This window comes from Anser brachyrhynchus (assembly GCF_964034855.1).
Source record: "Anser brachyrhynchus genome assembly, chromosome: 2".
Lineage (NCBI taxonomy): Eukaryota > Metazoa > Chordata > Aves > Anseriformes > Anatidae > Anser > Anser brachyrhynchus.
In genome coordinates, this window is record NC_137695.1 from 23,538,567 (window position 1) to 23,552,108 (window position 13,542).

The 13,542-nt window shown below is 40.0% G+C and overlaps 1 protein-coding gene across 4 annotated transcripts in view; it reads right to left on the reverse strand.

The window, feature by feature from the left end:
• The window catches only part of STEAP4 (STEAP4 metalloreductase), a 22,104-nt gene extending 9,776 nt beyond the window's left edge, over positions 1 to 12,328 (reverse strand). The window contains exons 1-2 of one of the 4 annotated variants that reach the window (XM_080582506.1): positions 11,960 to 12,328; positions 7,585 to 7,699 (exon numbers count right to left, since the gene is read on the reverse strand). The gene's annotated coding sequence lies outside the window, so the exon portion shown is untranslated. Of the gene's footprint in view, positions 1 to 5,651; positions 5,728 to 7,584; positions 7,700 to 11,959 lie in introns of all 4 variants that reach the window. The other 3 variants (XM_080582505.1, XM_080582504.1, XM_080582507.1) reach the window with 3 other exon arrangements.
• Positions 12,329 to 13,542: the final 1,214 nt, after the last annotated feature.

Consider the following 13,542-nt stretch of genomic DNA (forward strand, 5'->3'; position numbering starts at 1 on the left):
CGAAATGGCAGACAGAAGATCAGTGGAATGATTCAAAAGGTAGAGTGACAAGATGAAAGGAGCAGGAAAGAGAAATTTTACTATTTACATTTAAAAAAGAAGCAAAACAAATATCTCTGGGAGTGATTTCAAGAGATTATCTAGCCCATCTCCCTCCCTAAGGCAGCATAAACTATGTTTAAACCAAGTCTGACGGATGCTTGTCTAACCTGCTTGTAAAACCTTCCGATGTTGTGGCTCTGCCAGTCTCTGTTGCTTTTTGCTGTCTCACCGGCCGTACTACTCGGCAGATTTTCCTATGTGCAATCTATATTGCCTCCTCCACAGTCGACGGAGGTGTCAATTTATCCCTCTCCTCTTTGCAGCAGCCTGTGTTGGACACAAAAGCTGTTACCATTTCACCTTGTTCTTCTTGAGATAAAACAACCCCAGATCCTTCCCTGCACCTCATGCTTCTGAGAGTGGTGATCTTTCTCCCGGCTTTCTTCTGATCTCCCTGGGCTAAACTGCTCCGACTGGTAATTAAAAGTACGGTGCTGAAACTGAATGCAGTACTCTTGCTGGGATCTCACCAGCTGGAAAGGATTGCTTCGCTTGCCTCCCAGACAACACATTGTCCCACTGTCACATTTGTCTTATTCACGAGACATGGCTGATTCACAGTCAGCTTGTGATGGCTATGTGTGCTTCAGCGAGTAGCGTGTGGCAAGAGGAAGCAAGACGTGGTGAAACAGCTAGTGCTGAGCACCTGATGTTTGCTCTGTCCATATGTCACAGACTTCCACCTTGGACTAGCTTTGGTCCATCACTGCATCCTGAATACCCATCAGCAGCTGCAGCACATTGGGATGCACCTAAAGCATATCTTCTGGTTCAGTTTTTGTGGAAAGGAATCATATTTCCTACACACCAGGAACTCTCTGTGGTGTAAAACAAAGCTTGATAATTAATGATTTTTTTCAACAGCGCACTTCTGATCAGAACTGAAATACTAATGTAGCGCATCCTGTAACGTCCAACCCTTTAATGCAGGGCTGCTCCCAAGCCAATTGCTCATCCTCAATTTGTATATATATATATATATATATATATTTTTTTTTTTCCTCACTCAGTGCTGTATTGTGCACTTGGCCCTGTTAGACAGCACCATATTTTTTTCAGACTGTAGCTTCAATTTTTCAGGATCATTTTGATTTCTAAGCCTATCCTCTCATGTGCTTGCAGGCCTTTTCAACTTTGTCAGATTGTCAGCTTTAATAAGCATACTGTCTATTCCAACATCTGTGCTATTTAATGAAATTCCAGAACAGGACTTTATCCAGGAGAGACCCCCCGTATAACTGCAGCAAATGTAGGCTTCCATTTTGAAGATGATTAACTGAAAGACTGAAAACGTTGCTTTCGCTAGTTCTGCAGAACCTTACCTTATATTAGTTTAGTCAAGGCTGCATTTCCCTAGTATGCTTATGAAAATGTTCTCTTACATTTACCATACTAAAAGCTTCAATCACATCAAGCTGTATAGCCTTTGTGATTCACAATACCTGTTATCCTGTTATAAAAGGTGGGTGGGTGGGTTTGGAATGATTTCTTCTCGATTAATCCATGTGCCTAAAAACCATTTCTTTCTTACCTTCTATTTGCTTTCTCTATTTGTTTGAGAATTGTACTTAAATGGATTGGGCCATAATTCTGCACCTCCTCTTTCTTCTTACTTCTCAGGATAGCAGTTATTCTTGCCTTTCCCGTCTTTCAAAACTTTACCTCTTCCATGCAGGTCTTAAGGATAGTTATTAATGGCTGTGGAAATGCTTCAGTTATTCCTGGAACAATTTAAGGTGAATTCCATCAGCCTCACCGATCGCAAACCATTTACCTCACCTAAACATGGTCTAATCTTTTTTTTTTTTCCCCTCATCTCTTGAATTCCCATCTCTTTACTGCTGGTGTAGAGCAAAAGAGGCATTGCAGAGTTGGCTTTCCTGGAGTCATTAGTTAATAGCTTGTTCTCAGTTGGATAAATCCTTTCCTTGATTTTCCTTTGACAGCTTATGATTTTAGTGTTCTAACACCTAGTACCTTTCTAATTACTTTTCATTTTGTGCTGTTTTTTCAAATCTTATCAACTTATCAGTAGTTCTATGTTTGTACATAGATATTGATTTCTGTATGCTTTTTTTTTTTTTTTGTGTGTGTGTGTGTGTTTGTGTTTTAAGTTTCTGAAGAGCTCACAGCTTCAGCTATGTGGCTGTCTTCCTGTAATCCTTCCTCTGCATTGCAAACATTTGTCTCTGCTTTTAATGCAGTATCTTTAGGCAGGTGTCAAACGTTCAGACCTCATTTTCCCTCTCAGATTCTACTTCTCATGGAACATCACCTGCCCACCTTCTGAATTAGTATTATCTACTTATTATTCTGTTAGGTGAACAAGTCTGTTTTTGAGCAATTGATCTTGTCTAGTGGCCCATTGTACCTCTCAGCTGTGACAGAACCTCTTTATTTTCCCCTCTATAATTTTCCAAAGTCTTTTACTAGGCCTATATTCTTTTATCTTTTGATTCAGGGCAAAAGTTTAGATAATCAAGTGGGATATAAAGACTATGAGGATAAATGGCCAAAGTATTGCCAGGAGTTTGATCCATAGCTGTACAAAAGAAAGGTTAATAAGTAGAGTAAGAAGAAAGTTAATGACCAGCACAGCTGTGATGGAGGAAGGTTATGGTGTTGTCCACCAGAGGATCTAGTCTCAAGATGTACAACACTGATCCATTTATCTTTTTTTTTTTTTTTAATGTTTGCTTTTCTTTCTAAGCTCATTGTAAAAAACAGCCCTGAAGGTGATCATGAAGCTTATATATGAAACAAATATTATGGGAGTGTAACTTTAAAAAGTGAAGAATCAAAGGTTTTCTTTCTATGTAAATTAAATATTTTGACTGCTGTTTCCCTGTAAATAACAGCAGGGACTCTGTTACACCACACAAATAATTTATAGTAGCAGTCTTGAGAATGGCTTCTCTGGAGCAGCTTGCCTGTTGTTCTAGTACAAAATTTTGGAGGCAAATAAAGGTCTTGATGTAACACATCTACCTAATTATATAATATGCTGGGGGTAGATTCATCTGTATGCATTCATATACAGTTATACATGAGTCATGATAACAGTATCCATGATAACATAGTCCAGTGACTCATGTACTAGAGTATCAGTGTGATGATTCTGTTTTCAAGGTTCACTTTTCTAGAAAAAGCTTGTTTCTCCAGACTTCAAAGTCTTTTTTTTCCTCCTTTTTTTTTTTTCCCCTATAACTATTGGGAGACACTTTGGAGCTTATTAGAAGCTTTCACAGCTTCTTTATCGAACAGCTGAACTCCAACAGTGTTCTGCTGCAAAAACAAGTTAATTCTTCCCTTGGGTTTCCTAACCTTTGGTGTTTAACTCTTCTTATCCAGTTGTGAAACCAGGACGTCTGGGATAAAGAGCTTGGATTCACACATTGCCCTCCTGTAGAACTTGTTTTAAGCTGCTGGCCTGACTTCTTACATCTTGTCTTGACTTCACTGTTCTTTTAACAGTGAGGATTTGTCTGTTTCTGTTTTCTTTTTTTTTTTTTCTATGTGTCTCATTAGTGCAAAGATCAGTTGAATTTCTCACACAGCATCCACGTATTTAAGTCCTCAGGCCTTTGCTAAAGGTCTTTTTCAGCCAAATCTCTCTATTTCCCTGATGATGAGGAACTTGAAAACATTGAGTTCACGACACGGTTTCAAGAACTTAGATATTTTGAACCACACAGGTGAGGCTGAGTGTGTTGAAACTCATTTCACCAAGAGATTCAGAGATTGTCTCCCCCAAAACACTTTGAAAACAGATTTGCACCAGCAGTACGGAGAGAAGACCCAGCACACCATCAGACTTGACGCGATTACACATCTTAATCTTGATGTGCAACTGTGAGCTGATCTTGAGTCGGCTAATTGCATTTATGACAGAACTGGTTAAAATAAATCCTTTGTAGTTGTCCTGTGCCCTGTAGACCTGCTCTGCAGACCTCCTTGAGCAGACTAAACAGGTTCAATCAGGTTTGCTTCCCTGATGCCTCCAGGTACACCTGATCCTTCCCTAGCACTGATAAATGTACCTTCTTCTCAAACAACGGCAGGCTGCATTAGCACTAACCACAGCATGTTCACACCATGCTAAGAGCACGTATTCATGCTGGTGGTGATGAAGAAAAATGCCTACAACAAAGAGTATCAAAGGTAGCAGAATTGGCCATTTTTTGTATCAAGTCTTTTTCACTGTTTCCTTCAAATCCTTGTGTACCTATAGATGGGCACGGTGAACTTCAACCAAATAAGTAAATGAGCACTTTTTTCTCTTTGGAATTACAATTTTTGGTGGGTAATTTTTAGGTCCTTTCTTTCCAGTGCTGCCAAGTTCTCCACAGTTAAACAATTTCTCCCAGGAATGGAGTTAATTCTCATTATTGTCTTAGCTGTTTATTGCATGTACTAACAAGTAGAAGTAATTCCCATTTGTCTTTTTCTGGTAAATGAGAATCCTGCCTTGTCTCAAAAGCTTGAGACCTGAGTCATCTATGATCAAAAGTGCCCTAATACACTAAAATTAAATAGATTGACCTATTAAATATGGCAGAAAAAAAGAGAATGATTAATACTTCTTTCTTGCATAAGTAGCATCACAGCTTTGGTCGTATCTTTCTGAAGTATTTCACACATGCATAATATCCAGTAATTCTGGTGTAACTTGGAAAACAAATGAAATGTGATTTAAAAACTCTCCTTGGAAAGACATGTACACTACTCTGAGGCAATTTCATTTACTTAAAATTTCATGTTACTACTCCCACAGAGAGGGAATGCACTCTATAACAAATATTGCTTCTTATAAGCTGACAGTTGTAGAACCAAATCTGCCCTAAATTATAAACTGCATGTTCTGCTGTTTGATAACACCTGAAACTGAAAGACATGTGGCTAAACTACTCTCCTGTGATTAAGCCAGTACTTAAAGACATACAGAAAATAGCAGAATCGCTCCTAACAAACATATCACAGAAAATTATTCATGATTTTTCTTTCAAGCAAATGAATATCTGCTGTTCTTCGCAGCAGAAAGTCCTGAGCTCCAAGTTTTGACAAAGCTGATAAAAAATAATTGTTTGAGACAATAAATCCTCCTACAGAGGACATTGCATTTCCCACATCTTCACTTTTTATCAGGAGAACACTAAAGCTGCCTGGAGGCTCTTCAAACAGATGAAGTATAGGCCTAAATAGATGTGCTTAATGTTGTCTAAATCATAGCAAAGTACTGAGAGAGCTGGAAATTTCACCACCACCAACTGCTCCCATAAACACATAAGACCCGGCTATAACCTGAGTAATTTCCTCAGCCTTTTTAGGGCCATTGTACTGTTTTGAGGGGTATAGGTATTAAGCTTTAATCCAACTGCAAGGAGAAAGAAAAGATTTCATAAAACACCTGAAGGTGAGAGAGGGCAAGGAGAGGCAGACCTGCCTGCAGTGCAGGGCAGGGGCACTGGATTTATCCCAGCTGTAATGCCCGGGAGATGTCCTGAGACCTGGAAAGACGTATTTTCAGACCCACCGCACATGATAAGCACCTTCTGGATCCATGCTGTGTCCTCGGAAGCTGTCTTCCCTCACAGTGAAGCTATTCTTCTGAGCATCTTTTGTCTGCTATTTAGAGACATTAACAAATAGTTCTGTCTCACAGAGAAGTAACACTAGAAATAATGAAGCCCGGCTTCCTAGGGATTTGTGTTTCTTGGCTGATTACAAGCACTGATTGAAGCTGTTTCCAATCGCAGGAGATCACTCCTGTGACATTTCTTCTCATGTGGATTTTCAGGTCTTTCAGTGTATATAGTCACAGCATAGTCTTTCATTTTTCAGGACTCTTCTGTGGGGTCTTCAGCTGTCTTTTTCATGACACATAAGGAAAACAGAGTCCTCTCTTCTCCTGGTATATTTGTTTGAAATCTTCAGTAAAAAAGTGATTGAGGGACACATAAACATACATACACTCATATCCCTCAGCATGATCAGAGAAATCAGAGTAATCTGACTTCCTACAGAAATCAGGCTAAAACAACCAACTTCCTAACAGACACACACTCCCTTTTCAGCTGTGATCCTATGTCACTGTGGTCTGTCAAAAGGCACAGAGGACTAAGCAGGGGTAGGTTCTTTGGAAAGCTTTTACTAGCAGTCCATCAGTAGGATACACCAAGCAACTGACCACGCTAAAAATGTAAGAGTTCGAACCGTATACTTCTTATGAGCTCTAGGAATACGTGATAAACCCTATAGTCTTCCCAGTTACACTAATGGAATTGTTGATTTTCATTTAACTTGCTTTTGGATTGGATTGGCATAAGCAGGAAAAAAACAAAGCCCAACTGCAGCCCAATTGCTCCGCAATACCTGTGATAAAATCAAGAGAGGTGGCTGCTGCAGCACAAAGGCCTCTGTGGTGACGGTCTTGGCTGTCTTGTACTCTTAGAAGTCTGAGGAGCAGGAGGGAGTGTACGATGAAAGATTTAAGAAAAAGTGGCATGAATGTTAAGTTTTCTTGCCAAAACAAATATATGTAGATTTGCAGCGTGTCTGGAATGGGGCCAAGCAGATTTTCTTACAGAAAGTTCATTAATCTGCATTCTTGCTTACATAAGCCCATACACTAAAATGCTGTTATAAAAAAGTGTTTAAAGATACTCCATTTAACAGTGGATAGCTTCATCAGCACTCTTACTCACTTGATATGAAGAAATTAAGTGTATTTACTTGCTTTTTTAGTTTCCTTTCTTTCTTTTACATGGACTTGATTTTTTTTTTGTCTTACTTGTCTGCAGTCAAGTGGCATCTGCAGAGACATGCCTGCCTTAAGGAAAAATGAACACTGATATTTTCAGAAAGAAAGAAATGATGTTCCTCACACATACAAAAATGACAGTTTTATATGCTGTTGCATTTTTCAGTAAGGAAAAATTATCAAGATTTTTAAAAAAAACTAGTTCTTTCCCAACACAGAAATTCCTCTTCTTACTGAGGCAATGATTTTAGGAGTCTTTAAACAACAACCTTAAACAACAGCCTTTGAAAATTAATTGCTGAGAAGCCTGAACTTAAAAATATGCTTTGAAAATAAGTAAATAAAAAAACCAACAGGAGTGATATTTGTCAAAAATTTGCACAGCCGTTGATGGCAGTGTCCTCTACTGAGAAATGAAATGATCTAATTTTTTTTTCCTTTTTTTTCTTTTTCTTTTTTTACCGAAGTTCTGTTTGAGTTCATCTCAGGTTTTGCACATGGCTGAGCTGCTAATTCCCTGTCCTGGTAAGTGGGGAAGAATTTGCAAAGATGTGGGTCATTGCCTCTGCTCCTCACCCAGGCATTGCAACCTCTCTGCCAGAGTACTGCATGTCAGCTACTGATCTGGGAGTGCAGCACTGCCACATAATTGCTTGCAGTACAGCATGGGACAGAGTTACCCTGTGCCACAGTCTGCTGCACAGGGGCACAGCAAACCTTACCTGGGATCTCAGCCTGTTAAGCAGGCTTCTGTCTTCAGAGAGGTCACCTTGGTTTCTGTCACCTATGTGATCCTGGGTCTCACTCAGGGTCTCTGGATATCTCTTGTTCCTATCCCTATGAAATATGTGGGGTCAAGGCAGAAGTTATGCTTTCGGTTCTGCACACCAAGACCATTTAATATGCAGTTAAGTAGCACCAGGCCCTATCTGTGCAATTGCAGTGAAGGCAAAGGTTGCTATTTGGGACACAATATGGAGTGCAGGCAAATGAAAAGTTTATGCATTCTTATTAAACATAGTTGAAGAGGAAAGAAGAGGTAACAAAGAGGTCACTTAGATACCACAAGTCCTTCACTTTGCAAACAGAAAATAAAGAAAAGCAAAGGCCAGGCCAGAGGAAATAACTTATTTTTAGGCTGATAGGGAATTTGGCTCAAAACCCTTCAGTCTTAATTTTACAATGACTTATTTAAACAAATAATTCCTTAAGTAAACACTTTTCTGATTGTGTATTACAGCAAGAATATTACAACATAGCAACTGTTAAAGAGTTCATTTCTGTTAAAAAGCCTCTACGACTGCACTTGATAGTGCTGCAGGTTGGTGACCCAGAGGTTTGAATACAATTTCTAATCCAGCTATCCATGAAAAAAAAAATTCTTTTATATCTACATCGGGGAAGCATTGACCTTCTGCTCTCCTTGTATAGATCTTCCACAAATTTTGCGTCCAAAAGAATTTAGATCCACTAGGTGCTTTTTATGATTTTTTTTTTCCCTTAAATATCTATGCAGTCACTTCTGAGATCAACAAAAATACACCGATCCTAACACTGCCAGAAGTCACTGAGATCTACTCAGTATAATTTGGGGTAAAAGTGAGCTGAATGTGTGCCAGGAGGTACAAAACAAAGTGTCATGCTGCTTTTGTAATTGCCTAATTGGACAAAATAATTCCCTCCCGCAGGGTGACCCTCTCTTGCAGCTCCTGCAAGGAATTGCAATACAAAATGAGGAACTGGGTTTTCTAAATTAACCCATTGTCTTTATTGTATTACCATTTTATGCTGTTACGGTTATTGCATAATTACTCACTTGTTGGGAGTACTCATGTCCTCTTTTACATATTTCTTGCTCTCACACCCCTTGTAGCATGGGACCACCCCAGAGACACCCTTTGTCAAACACTCCTGGTGCTCTAAGGATGCCAGAAAGTGTTTTGCTCTTTGGCAATCAACCTCTCCACTACATTTCTTAGCACTTTAGGCTTGTTTATCTGCAGGCCTACAGAAGCCTACTCACATAGTTGGTATCGCTACTGGATTGGTGACAGGCAGCAGTGGAAGACTTTCATCCCAGTCCTCAGGTACTGTAGCTTGTCAGAGGTGGATGGCTGAGCCGTTTTCACCATTGATCAAGCAGTTTGTAGCAGATTATTATAATTAAGCACCTTTGAAGTGCCAAGTTATATGAAGCTCTGGCACGGTTCAGGTTGTAGAATTCAAATGAGATTTATTAGTATTAGATTTATTAATATTCTCATTTTTATAGGATATCATGCCACTTATGGAAATGGCTTCTTTCCACATTTAGATTTGTCCTAGTAAGGCTGCTCCACCTGGGGAAGACACATTGAGGTAACTCACCCAGACCTGAGAACAGTGCTCACTCCTGATTTAATCTTAGTCTCACCTATACGAATGCAAGTAATGGGCTCTGCATCTCCCAGAGGAGTTTTATGCCTTGCTGAGCCGGGAGGATCCCTGCCAGCAGTGCTGGGGCTGCCTCTAGCCCACCACCAGTGCTTTCCTCAGGGCCAGAAGAGCGTCATATCAACGGTAAAAAACCAGCTTAATGACACCTTTGCAATTCTGTCTGCAGGGCTATGCTTAGTAGTCACTACGAGTTTAGGAGGCAGCTTCATCAGCCCTTTAATTAACACTTTGGCTGGCAGCTGTTCCCACTGCCCCATTTCCCCGCAGCACTGACACAACCGGCGCTCACCCCGGCTGCCGCCCACGGCCTGCCACAGCCCGGCCGCAGCACAGTGCCCAGGCCACAGCAGTTAGGAGAGCTGTAGTTGGCTGCCTGGAAAAATATCCCACAGGGAAACGAGCAAAAACCAAAATGAAAAGGAAGAAGAGGAAAACCGGAGACCTAAATGATGTTACATGACCCGGTCTACCAAGCTTGTTTCCGACCAGGCCAAGACCTGTTGCTGGAAGCTGACAGGCCTCAACGGGAAAGGGATCCCAGAGGGGGAGAAGAGACAAAGTGCTGGGAATATGAATTTGTGTATTTCTATTCTGAACCATTTCTCACCACCCAACCTACAACATCAAGTAATTGAACTTACTGTTTTGTTGGCTGTGCTCTCACTAAGAGGAATAGATGATGGGGAAATTTTGAAAAAGAAGGGAGTAGGTGGGTCTAAAAAGTGAACTAAAATGAGAAAAAACACCCCTTTTTTATTTTTGAGCATGCATGACCAAAAAAGTAAACATTCGATCTGCAATAAGTATGTGTAAAGGTGACATTCAAATATATCTCCCCACCTTCCCCCAAAAACAGCTTTCAAAAACTAATAATGTACATAAAAAATTAATATACATAAAAAGTTAATATAAAAGAGTTAATATACATAAAACCCCAAATAGAAAACATATGTCAAAACACCAACATCTATCAAGTATACTGCTGAACATACAAAATATAAAATGTTGCTAGCCTTCTCTGCTAGCCCTGTAAGTGAGAACAGAATGGGAGAAACTGGCTCAAAGCTTGAAGTTACCAAATAAACAGGTTTTAATAAAAGCAGTCTGGGAAGTAGTGAGAGAGGCTTTAAAATATGCAGATTTGAAGTACCCTTCCTGAAGGCCTCAGCTGCTATCTGTATTTTTGAGGCCCAAAAGGCATGGATTTGAGGCCCAACAGGAAGGGATGAGCCCCTCACATCCATGCCAGGCATATTGCCTGTGTTTTTATTGAACTAGCTGTGGTGTGGCCCTGCGAGCTGAATTGCTTAGTTGGGGGGATTATTTTGTTTCACCCATGAGCATCTGAGAGCATCCCCAGGCTGCCCCACAACGTGAAACAAGGTGTGGTATGGAGGGCAGGAGAGTCACTTCTGAAGTGAGCTTCTGCTCTGAAATAAAACGCTAATATAGGCAACACACTTTGTTAATAATTTTGTAACACAAAATAGACTGCTTATCCAGTTATGCTTTCTGCCTTTAACTAAGGGAAATAATTTTAAAAAGCCACCTGCCTAAAAGTGTACAAATATGAAAAATGCTTAATTTGTGTAAACAAATTCCATTATGGATGAGTAAAGTACAGGGATGTTTGACTTTTCAATGACTATCGGAATATTTTGGTATTTAGTTGCAGCACCACCTCTGCTATTACAACATCTTGCTAGTCAAAATCATTGCTATTAACAAATCTAGGAGCTTCAGGAAGCCGCATCTAAAAAAGAATTTACATCTTCCACTAATTTCATCATTTTATAAAGTCTCCTCAATGATCTGAAAAAAAAAAAAGGCCTATCCTGTGAGTGACAGTTTATGCTTGCAGATTTAGAGGGGATATGAAATTTTCTTATATCAAAGCTGACTAACAGTTCTGACAGCTGCAAATGTTCTTTGAATTAATAATGTGGTGCTGGCATAAGACAATGTTTAAGAAAAATCCATTTCTTTCTGCAGCACTGAAGCCCCTTGCTTATAAAATATTAAACAGGATTAAAATTAGTATGCTGCTTGAACAGGAAGAGAAAACATGAAATCCAGATGTGAATCCAGAAGTGAAAAGAACTCTTAGCTCCAACTATTATTACGGGTAGTTTATGATCTGGGGTAAATCAAATGTGCTTGGAGTACCTCCACTTGTTACTAAAATTCAAACCAGAATTTTAGCTCTGGTATAGGAAAGAAAATCCTCTCTTCAGATTCATCATTTAAAACCCACTGACCAAAGCTTATTTACAGAAGCTTTCTCTACTTCCTTAACTTTAGCAAACACCTCTGAAAGATTCAATAAACTTGTCAGATATGTAATCTCTCTGAATACCAATTGGCTAACACAAAATTCTGGTTGCCCTAACTTTACAGACACAAATCCTTCCCTATGTCTCAGTGCTTCCTTACATCATCTCTTAGTGAGGTTGTGTAATGTCAACACAAAGCCCTGGATTTTTTTTTTATTTTATTTTTTTTTTTGTCTAGCAGGGAGAAGCTGAGGTAAAATTTTACCAGTACACTGATAGTTGAGTTCAAGCCCGCCTAAACTTCTTAGGATGCCAGTCTAGACATTTTGCTCCCTGATCCCACCTGCAGAAGTGAGAGAAACTTGCAGATCATCTCTTTAAAACTCACCTGTGCACTCAACCTTCTGCTCTCCCCCTAGGCAAACCAGTGCCTTCCAGCCGGTGAGATGCTGTTGGTGCTGGAGCAAGAGCTGGCCTGAGGAGCTGCAGAGAGGTCCTGTTGCCCAGAGCAGAGTGCAGAAACCCTGACAGCCTCACTGGCATTTATCTAGTGGAAGCCAGGGTGAGCATACGGGGGTGGGAGAGATCAGGAGATGTTGCAAGCCCTGTCTGTGCGGCGTGAAAGAACTTCCCGTCAAAGTTGCCGGGAAAGTCCCAACCCGCGTATTTACAGCTGAGGTGAAGCCCTGGTTGCTTTTTTTTTTTTTTTCATGCAGGCACTGACTTGCCCCTTGGCTATCGGCCAGCACAAAGGTTTGGCTGCGTTCCCCTGCTCTTGGAGGACTACCCTGAGAACTGCAGAAGGCAGGAATGTTGTAGAAGCACAACAGCAATTATTTGCCTGGAAGGAGAGCTGCTGTTTTGTGTGAGAGCTCTCCTGGGCCATTACAGCTTAGGGTAGGGAGAGTAAGAATGTCACATCGGGATGAAAGGAATTTGGCATGAGGAAGGCTGAAAGTACCTGATCACTGAGATTCTCTAGATATTTTTGGCAGCTACAATGATCCTGTAGAGTCAGAGCCTGTGATGGACACCTAATGAGAAATGTGTCTTTAAGGCATAAGCCTCTGGTAGGATGCAAAGGTCTAGATGTTACACATCTGTTTGGAATGGGATATAATTCAAAATAGATGCCTTAAGCATCAAGAGATCGGCAGGACAGGACCATAGTGCAAATAGTAGAAAGGGGCCCAGAGTCACACTAGCACTGAGATTTCTTATATAAATGAGAAATTTGGAAAACATATTGAAGAGAATTTAAATGATCTTGCACTCAAGATCTGCAAGCAATGCTTGCCAGTAAAGAGAAAGAAAGTAAAAATAACTAAATAAATATTTTTTTACAGCAGCTTGATTTTGGAAGACTTACAGGAAACTAACTAGAAAAACATAAAAAGAAGGAGAAGTCATAGAGAACATAAAACATAGAAGTAACCTAAAAAAAAAAAAAGGACAAGAATAAGTTAAAATCAGAAGAATACATGACTACACTAAAGATGTAGAAACTGTATTTGAGAGTTTGAGTTCTACAGAAGAGATCAGATTGTGTTTCAGCTCTTATGATCAGATGATCAGATCATGTTTGAGCATCAGTTGTACACTGTGACCAAGAGCACAAGCCCATGAGATGCCTGGACCACTGGAAAAGATTCAGGAACCGAAAAAGATGATATCACTTTGGAAGAGCTTGCAAAAGTCAGCAAGGTGCACATGGCAAAGTGGCTCAGTGGCTCAGAATTTCTTCTAGGAGCAAAAGGCACAGAGATGGTGGATATATCTGGGGTTAATCAGAGTAGTGTTCATTTTCAGCACATCCATCAACTAACATGATGCCAAAAAAGTGTTAATGCACTTGGAAAGAAATCTTAAGTGAACACAAAGGAAGACAGTTGACTCAGAGAGCTTAAAATCACAAGGCCAACCCCTTGGAAGATATATATGAAATAAATAAATATATAATAGATGGAAAAA